This window comes from Penaeus japonicus, unplaced genomic scaffold, assembly GCF_977035675.1.
Source record: "Penaeus japonicus unplaced genomic scaffold, GWHDUDI00000001_assembly GWHDUDI00000016, whole genome shotgun sequence".
NCBI classification, from domain to species: domain Eukaryota; kingdom Metazoa; phylum Arthropoda; class Malacostraca; order Decapoda; family Penaeidae; genus Penaeus; species Penaeus japonicus.
Window position 1 is genome coordinate 19136398 of NW_028234418.1, and position 9465 is coordinate 19145862.

The 9465-nt window shown below is 39.1% G+C and overlaps 1 protein-coding gene across 19 annotated transcripts in view; it reads right to left on the reverse strand.

The window, feature by feature from the left end:
- Positions 1-5633: 5633 nt before the first annotated feature.
- Ndae1 (Na[+]-driven anion exchanger 1) overlaps positions 5634-9465 on the reverse strand; it is a 264254-nt gene continuing 260422 nt past the window's right edge. For all 19 annotated transcript variants that reach the window (XM_086545266.1, XM_086545252.1, XM_086545249.1 and 16 more), the window contains one exon: positions 5634-9465. This exon is cut by the window's right edge and continues 172 nt beyond it. The gene's annotated coding sequence lies outside the window, so the exon portion shown is untranslated.

The following is a 9465-nucleotide window of genomic DNA, read 5'->3' on the forward strand; positions in this document are numbered from 1 at the left end:
CAGAGGTGGAGAGTACTGTGTCAGAGAGTACTCCTTGACAGGCTCATGACAGAAAACTATCAAAAATGACGCCCACGGCGGGAGTATGACGTAGTCTGGGGGGGGGGAGTCCATGCCTTTGACCAGTAGTGTCTCCTTGAGTTCAAAGCGTATCAGCACTCTGGCTGTGTGAGACATCCAGGAGTTCTGTGCAAGTCGTCTGTGCACCTTCTGTCTTAGCTGCGAGTCCGGCGGGGAGTGTGTGACTTTGGCAAGAAACTGTGCTACCATTTGATCGATCCGGATGTCCAGTGGGAAAAAATTGGCTTCCACAAGGAGGTTTACAACCTTAGTCCACCCAGAGGCACCCAGAATGATCCTGGCAGCCTCTTTTTGCATAATGTTAAGCCCTTTCCTCAGTCCAGACTTGACTGTAATCAGGGCGATGGAGGCATATTCCACAATGGGATGGACAGCGTGCACATAGAAGGATCCTAAGCGCCGTCCTGACAGAGCTCTCATGACAGAGAGTCTTGCCTTGGTCCGGTCTATGAGCTATTTAATCTCAGAGCGGAAGGTGAGGTTCTTATCAACCCATCCCCCTAAGCATTGGTAGATATGAATCCACTCTAGCTCTATCCTTTGGACTCGCAGTTTGGTCATGGACATCATGTTTCAGCGCCATTGCCTTCGATTTGGCTGCTGAGATCTAAAGCCCAACCCTGCGGCATTCCTCAGACATTAGGTCCAGACAACACTGGGCCTTTCTTATTATGTTGTCATGGGACTCCCTGCAGAGATGATTGCAAGATCATCTGCATAAGAAATGATCTTGCACCCTGCGGAGAGTGGAATGTCGAGGATGCTTAACATGAGGGTGTTAAACAGAGCCGGGCTAAGGACCCCCCTCTTGTGGTGGAGTGACATTCTCCAGGGGCAGATGCCTGGAAAGGTGACCTTGGAATTTCGCTCTGGCAGTTCTGTTCCGAAAATAGTCACTAAGCCAAGCAAGCAGTCTGCCTTCGACTTCCCTTTGTATCAGGATCTCCTGAATAGTGAGTGGACTTGCTAGTTCAAAGGCCTTTTCCAGGTCCAGGAAGACAATGACAGATCTGGTGTTGCTGACAGTGCTCAGTAAGGTGGCCATGCTGTGTTCTTACCCCTTGTGAACCCATGTAGGTTTTCATGTGGAGGTCCCAACTTCCAATGGAGCCGGCTCAGTACCATTCTCTCTGTCATCTTTCCCAGACAGCTGAGGAGAGTGATGGAACGGTACCGTCCCGGCTCCTTTGGTTTAGGGATGGGAACTATGTAAGCCCTCTTCCAACACTGTGGTAGCAAGAAAGTCTCCCAGGACTTGCCGATGAAATGCAAAAGTGCAAGCTCACCTTCATGTCCTAGGTGGGAAATGATGGAGTAGGAGATCCCTTCACAACCCAGAGCTGACCGGGAACTGGTCTTGTACGTTCGCCGTAAATCCCTCAGAGAGAACATGGCATCTGCGTCATCAGGCTCGACCGCCTTTTCTCTGATGAGGGTATGCCTGCCTGGAAGTAATTCCTCTTAGTATGCCCTCAACTCTGCTGGGAGACCGACGCTACTTGTTCTAGCAGAAAACTCGAGTGCCAGTCTCTCCGCCTCCGACTGTGGGTCATGTTGGGTCTGTCTGGGGCAGAGTGATTTGCGGCCCATCTGATACGGTTCCACAGCTCTGAAAGGGAGATTTGGTGGCCAAAAAACTCTGACCACTTCAGCCACTTTTCCTGCCTTACGCTCTTGGCAGTTTCCTGAGCATCCCTGAGACCCTCTCTCAAAAGAGTGTGGTTCTCAGGGGTTCTCTTTCTGCGAGAGTGTCTTCTGCACATATTGATTCTGTGACTGACCTCCTTAATCTCATCATTATAGTATCAGGCGTCTTTAAAACACCTGGACGACGGACGAGTTATGGGGATGGTCTCTGAGGCTGCCTTGTCTATGGCATTTACCAGTCTGGCCTCAAGTATATCCACATTATCATTGAGTGAGAAGTCACTTGTTCTGAGGCATCGGGCCAGGGCCTCCTGGAAAGCTTTCCAGTTGGCCCTGTCAACCTTCCATCGAGGATTGTGCTGGGGCATGGGTGGTGACTATCCCATAGTCAACACTGCCACTGCTCGTGACAATGTTGTCCACAGACTATCTAATTCTCTCGACCAGAGCTGCAGTGACAAAGGTAAGGTCAAGGACCCCCGCCAACATGCGTAGGCTCTTGGCTGTTGAGAAGAGCATTCTCGGGGAATGACTCAAGCACCACGGCTATGAAGTAGCCTGCCGCATCACGGCTCCGGGTGGGAGCCAAGATAGGGTGGTAGGCCTTGAAGTCGCCCCCTATGAGGATAGGCTCGTGTGCCGCAGCAGCACAGACTTTAATATCTAAGATCCTACATCTTGGCCCGCTGTACACATTGTACAGCTTTAGGGGACCCCCGGCAAAATGGATCTCAACGGCAAGGAATTCAACACCTTTTCCACACTGCACAGGATCGGCGGTCAAGGAACAGGGGACCGTCGCCTTCACAAGGGTAATCAAACCTCTGGTGCCTTGCATAATCGGCAGCACAAATGGATGATATCCTGAGAAATGAACAGTATCCCCCATTAAAGTGTCCTGGAGCATGGAAAAGGATGTTCCTTGTGGAAAAGCCATTGATATTCCACTGCAGTATGCTTAGATAACGGAAAGGCGCTCCTGCTAATGACAGGAGCGTCCCCGATGCTGTTACATTGAGGACTAGTGAGGAGACGGACAAGACAGTCAAGGTCGCCATGACGACAATGACTCAGACTGTCACTGCCCTGAAGGAGAAGGAGAAGAGTCCTATGGCCTCAACACCCACTCCAACTCAGGGCGAGACTCCTCTCCCCACAAACCCCAGGGTGAGACTTGTCTCCCCACCCAACCTGCGGCCAAGACCACACTCGCAGAGCCTGCACCCAAACCCCAAAGAGTGAGGAAGCCACGACCAACCAGGCTAAAGGTTAGGGCGACCAGGGGTTCTCCACCTCCCAGGAGACCCAGCTCTACCAATGGCTCCACAGTGACGAGTCAAGTGAGGAACTCACCAAGGTGTTGTCAGACTTCGAAATATAAAGTGGTATTGCTGCATTTTTACCCGATTTAACTCCAGAGCTGTTCATATTGAGATACTGCATTGTTTTTAGATTCAGATGCCCTCCTCAATGTTCTGGTATGTTTTACATCCAGGGGGGAGGGGCACCAGAAAAAAATTCTGACAAGAGCTCTAATTTCCTGCAAGCCAACAGAGAACTGATAAAGGCATTCACCAGCTAGAGGGAAAGTGGCAGGATAGACAGGACTTTATAATAGCATTGAATGGGGTTTTCTGCCCCCAAAGCATCCTATACGGAATGTGTATGGGAAAGGCAGATTCCGTAAGTGCGGAAGATTTTGTATCATCATCATCGACGTACAAAGAATTGATGATGAGCGCCAGCATGCTCCAAGTAATTCCAGGATCCTCATATCTTGAAGCTCTGCTGATACCGAATCATATACTACGAAAGGGAGCAGGATAGCCTCTGACGACGTGGTAACATGCTCAGCTTCTGGCTGATAGATTCTGGGTTCACTGGCGATCTGAGTATCTGTATACGAATGTATGCAGATACTCAGATCGCATGATTTCTCCATCGAGGAACTTTCGCTCTGGTGACAACGTCGTTTCAGTCGGTCTAGGGTGGTATTGCAAGTGAAGATGGGCTCGTCCGGAAGGTGCGCACCAGTCTTGGTTTCCAGTTCTGGAGTTGCTTACAAATCCTCATTTTTAGATTACTCGTATGTGAACCCACATATCTAGCGTTACAGCTTGAACAAGTGTAGAGATATACAACATTCGAGCATTGATGTCTTTTATCGGGTAAAAACGAACAAATTGATCTGGAAATTACGATAATCATTCTGAAGCTGACTGGTTAATTCTTTACGCATGACAAAGCATTTATGGCCATATGGATCAATTGAGACCCAATCGCTCCGGCCATTCATGCTAAGACGAATGGCCTTTGTGTTTCGCTCAAGGACTTATTACCTGTCCTGAAGGCGTCGTTCCTTACAAAGATGTTTTGGCAGGCATGGAGTGACTTTGACAGGTGTCGCTGTTGGCAATCCGTGAGCCTCTGGGTTCACGGATATCAAATCAAATTAAACATGAAATTAATGAAATTTCTCACAAAGTTATAAAAAGGATCTTTAATAAAATTTCAACTTATCAACTATATTTTATTAATGCTCTGTCATTATATATAATCTACATCTATGTACACCCTATTAACTATAATAAAGGAATAGAGAGATAGCAAAGAAGAAAACTCTGATGAGCAGATTAAAATTTCGAAAAATAAACAGCATTTGGGATTTCTATTCAGATTTCGGGATAATGGTATTTCTTCGATAAAGTCACCCTTATTTCAACATGAAGATCTTACAAAAAGGAAAAAAATAACATATATATATATATATATATATATTTTTTTTATATATATATACACATATGTGTATGTGTGTGTGTGTGTGTGTGTGTGTGTGTGTGTGTGTGTGTGTGTGTGTGTGTGTGTGTGTGTGTGTGTGTGTGTGTGTGTGTGTGTGTGTGTGTGTGTGTGTGTGTGTATGTATGTATGTATGTATGTATGTATGTATATATAAATATGTATATATATATAAATATGTATATATGTTTATATATATACATATATATATATACATATATATATATATATATATATATATACATTTACATATACATATACATATGCATATACATAAACATATGTACATACACACATACATACATACATATATATATATATATATATATATATATATATATATATATATATATATATATATATATATATATATATATATATATATATTATTAAATGACTTTGAGAAAATGCCTCTGTTAGAACTTACTAAATGCATTGCAGTAACCTATTTTTGTGCCTTCAAAAAATTGGTCATATTTCAGTTTTTAAACAACTGAAAATTCCTTATGTAGTAACCTAATTTATTTCTATAACACCAGCCAAAATCTTTTTTCAATGCTTGATTAGAACAAATCCATCTCTGAGTCTACAAATATGTGTGTATTCATTGTCAATTCAATATAAAAAAAAAATTGCTGTAATAAAATGAAGTGAAAAATTGCTAATTTATATATTTCTTATAATTAGCAACAGGAAAAAAATCATGATTTCAGTCACATTCTTAACTTTAATTTCTGGCAAATAAATGATTCCAGAGAGCCTAATTTTTTTTCTAATAGAGTTGCAACTTCACAGTACTCTCTGTATTTGGTAACGTGGGTGCATCACTGTTTTTTGTTGAAGAACTTTTGAAGTAAATGAAGAGATTTCATTTCAGTGTCACCAATAACATCTTGGTTAATCTAACAAGACAGTTTTTTTATTCAAGAAAAAGCTTTAACAAGGACATCCCATCATTAACACTGGTGGCCCTTGACAAAAAATCATAAAAGCAGTTTCGATTTCCCTCTTGAAGTTACATTAGATCCAACATCGAACAAGCTATCTGGATCATTTCAATCAAACAACCTCATTTATCAAGTGAGCTGAAGAGGAAAAGCAAAGTCCAAAACCATTTTTAATCTTACTGCAATCATTCACAAGATATTTTTTTCCAAAGATATTCATGTACTGCCCTATAAGTAATGCTATTTCAAACATCATGTATGAAAACAGCTTCTTTAAGACCTACTCTGGTTTGATAAAGTGATTCTTCTACACACATGATTACCACATCACTATTATAATACATAGCATTCTATATACTGTATAATGGTATTGCAGCTAAAACCAGAATAATGTTTTCCCTTAGAATTTCCACATATATCTGTGCAAGGAAACAGATCTCTAGAAACTGCTCTCTATATCACATAAAGAATTGAAGTTTATAGTATTCATCATCTACACACAGCTTTTATGTTTTTAAAATGTTCAAAGTGGTTCACTGCATGATATATCATGGAAGGAGGGCATCTTTTGCAAACAATATAGACCTGGATTACTGGTGACTAACAACCATCCGAGTCTGAAAAAAAACATGTCATCATACAGATCAAGCAATAAAACTCTATTGTGAATGTATTTGTGACCATGTTAAAGATTTCTGTCACATGCTGACACAGATGCTCTCCTCTCATAGTATGTTAGAAGGCAGGATAAAAACATATTCGGCTATTGAAGTTCCTTAAGTCAGGAACAACTTGAAAACATGTTATTCTCTTAGTGAGGGACATGTGCTGCAACTGTACTCCTCTTGCTTTAAACCATATGTTGAGCTGTAATGTTAATTATTGTATTTTCATTTTTTCAGTTTTTTCCCCTTCCTATAAAAGACCATCTTTCTCTCCTTCTGACTTGGATTTTCAAATTATAACAAAAAACTGCTTGAGAAACCAGCTGTATATTTACACAGGCAAAGTAGTAATTATACTTAATACACATATCTAAAACAGAGTGCTATTGCTGGCATCTAAATGCTGGTACAAGAAGCTGGTGATTTTACAATACATTTTAAGTTGATCTCCAAAAGGCCAACATAAGCCAAAATGCTGAGAGTAGCATTTTTGATCATAAAAGGTTTCAATGTATTGTGTATGGCTATTGTACACAGACCTATAAGATACACAGGACTTTACAATACAGAATTATCAATAATCCTAGTCATATGTTTTGCTAAGAGATTCTAACTAAGCAGCTGGCTTCATATGATTTTGGATAACCCTCACAGCCGTAAAATATTTCCTTTTTTTCCTTTCATATACACAGAAGCTTAGTTAAGAAATATTCAACCCCATCAACTGTAAGTATGAAGAGATTATACTTGTATACAGCTGACAGTGTTAAACTGCTCTATGAGTGTAGATCATATAGTTTGAAATTTATACAATTTACAATAAGAAGGAAGGCTTGTTGGTAAGCAGCTCAGATACCAACATTCTTCTCTGCTATCAGGAAATATAATAATTTTGATGAATAGATAATGCTTTTTTATACCAACATTTACAGAATAGAGGGAAGCAGACCAGATATATCAGTGCCTGATTTCATATAAAATGAACATTTTCAGTATTCTTATCTCCATTCATCACAGTTGCCATTTGCACAGCTGAACAAGGAGAAAGACATAAATAATAATTACATGAAATCTTATGCTTACTAAGGAGATGGCCATGATACAGCTTTGGAATGGAATATATGGCATCATTCCAGGGACAACAATGGGTGAAAACGAAGGTCTATGGAGTTACACACACTCTTACACACTTGAACACTGACACACTCCAAACATCTGGTTATTGCAAAAGTTGAAGACACACTGTTCCTCTGGTATCACATGTTTATGAGCAAAGAAAGCACTTCATATTTTTATGTCGTGAGAACATATAAAATGCTGCATGTGCAGAGTAGCCATTAATGATTATTCCCAACATTCGTGTCAAAGAAACTTTATTCATGTAAGAATGTTTTTTGTCATCTTGAAGAATGGCAGGAATAACCTTTCAGTGTCCTCAGATTATAAAAGGACAGTTGGTTTACTGAAATTAAATATTGTATTCTAGAAAGGCTGATTAAAGCTTCATTTGGGATCAAGCTTTTTATGTACATTTCAAAATAAGTTTCACACACTGTCAACCATATTCAGAAACCTCAACAAGGGGATGCATCAGATTTAACAGCTAATTTACAGTTAACTTCACACATTCAAGTCCTGACCAATCTCATGTAAAAGTACCCAGACATAAATTATGTCTGTAAAAGTTTCTGACTCTCTAGCTGTAATGAATAACAATAACCTCTTTAATTTCTTGAAAGGAACTTCAAAACATATTTTGACATTCCAAGCACATACCTTCCCTCTTCTGTAGGATCTCTAATAGCACCTTACCCTATGTCTGCAGATGCTTGCGTTGCTTGTGCACCAATATGGATTTTGACTTTAAACATACATGAAGTACACAAAAACAGGAACAAAGCCTGCTTGTCTAAAGAGCTTAATTTATGAAGTCCACTTAAATATCTAATTGGATGGTTGTTCGTAGCTTTATACACAATTTGCTACTCGGTGAGAAAATAAAGTGTGTTGTATTTACAAGCATATCCAATGGTACCTATTATTTTGAAGGTTGTTATGGAATAAACAATTCGTTAAAATTATCTTTTGAAATGCTATTCTACAAAATGTATTTCCAATGTACAATATGTACTGTTTTATCTAATGCACTCCCAAAATCAAAAAGGTTCTGCTTATCTTAAGACTACGGTGGTGTTTTATGGAGAAGTTAAACGCAACAAACTTTCTGGTACAACTTTACACCTTATTATTTCTTACTTGTGAAGGATTGAATAGATCATAACATTTTTTCTTTTATCTTTTGGACAGCCACAACACCTGTAGTCCATCCGAAACACCAGCTGACGGATTCTTATGATTGCCTCTGTTCCTATACACTTAAGTTATGTACACTACAATTCTTTACAAAACAGAACTATTGTAACATCTCACTATCATACATGAAGAGAAAATTTTATACATTATATACCCTTTAGATAATGATGTGTTTGTCACATACAAACAGTAGCAAATGAAATTTTCATAATGAATGATGATGTGAGTTTTGTTTAGTTTGTGGTACGTGAAAATTCTAACAGCAGCTTCTTTGCTCTCAGTCTATCTGGCATCATCATAGTTTTTAAAGTATATGCCATAAATGATAAAGTGATGCATTTTTTATTCATTACAATTTTTAATGATATTTCATTGGTGAAAAAGTATATTGTTATTAAAGGAATGTTTTATGAACTGCAAAATTGTTGAATGATGACTTAGCTTATAGTAAATATTTCTACTTTCTTTGGTATCTTTCTTCTGACCAGTGTAGAAATAAAGCTCCTAACATATCTATTTTCTCTAAGAGAATTATTTTCTTGTGAAGGTAAAGCTTACATACAATAAGATGTATGAGAATCTAACATATTATAATAACTGCATAATTTCATATCATGCATTGTATATGAATGTTCATGAGATACCTTATACATTTTTATTCCTGTTCTTGTACAATATAATTGAACTGTGTTGTAACTAAGAAAAAAGTAATTGTCATTTCGATTTGGTAATCACTATCATTATTTGGAAACAAGAAGCAATACAGTCACTTATTCGCAACAATAATTATGGACTGAATCCTGATGCATTCCATGTTATTACTTAGATATCCTACTGGATAAAGTGAACTGGGATTTTACAATGACTCGCCTCTCTTATCGAACTCCAGCATTACACCTTAAAAGAATAATATCTTAAAGATGGAACAAATTTCATTTCAGAAAAAGTTGATCACATGAAGCTGTATATCATCTATTTGTTCTTTCTGGTACAAGATTTATTCAGTAGGATCCCAT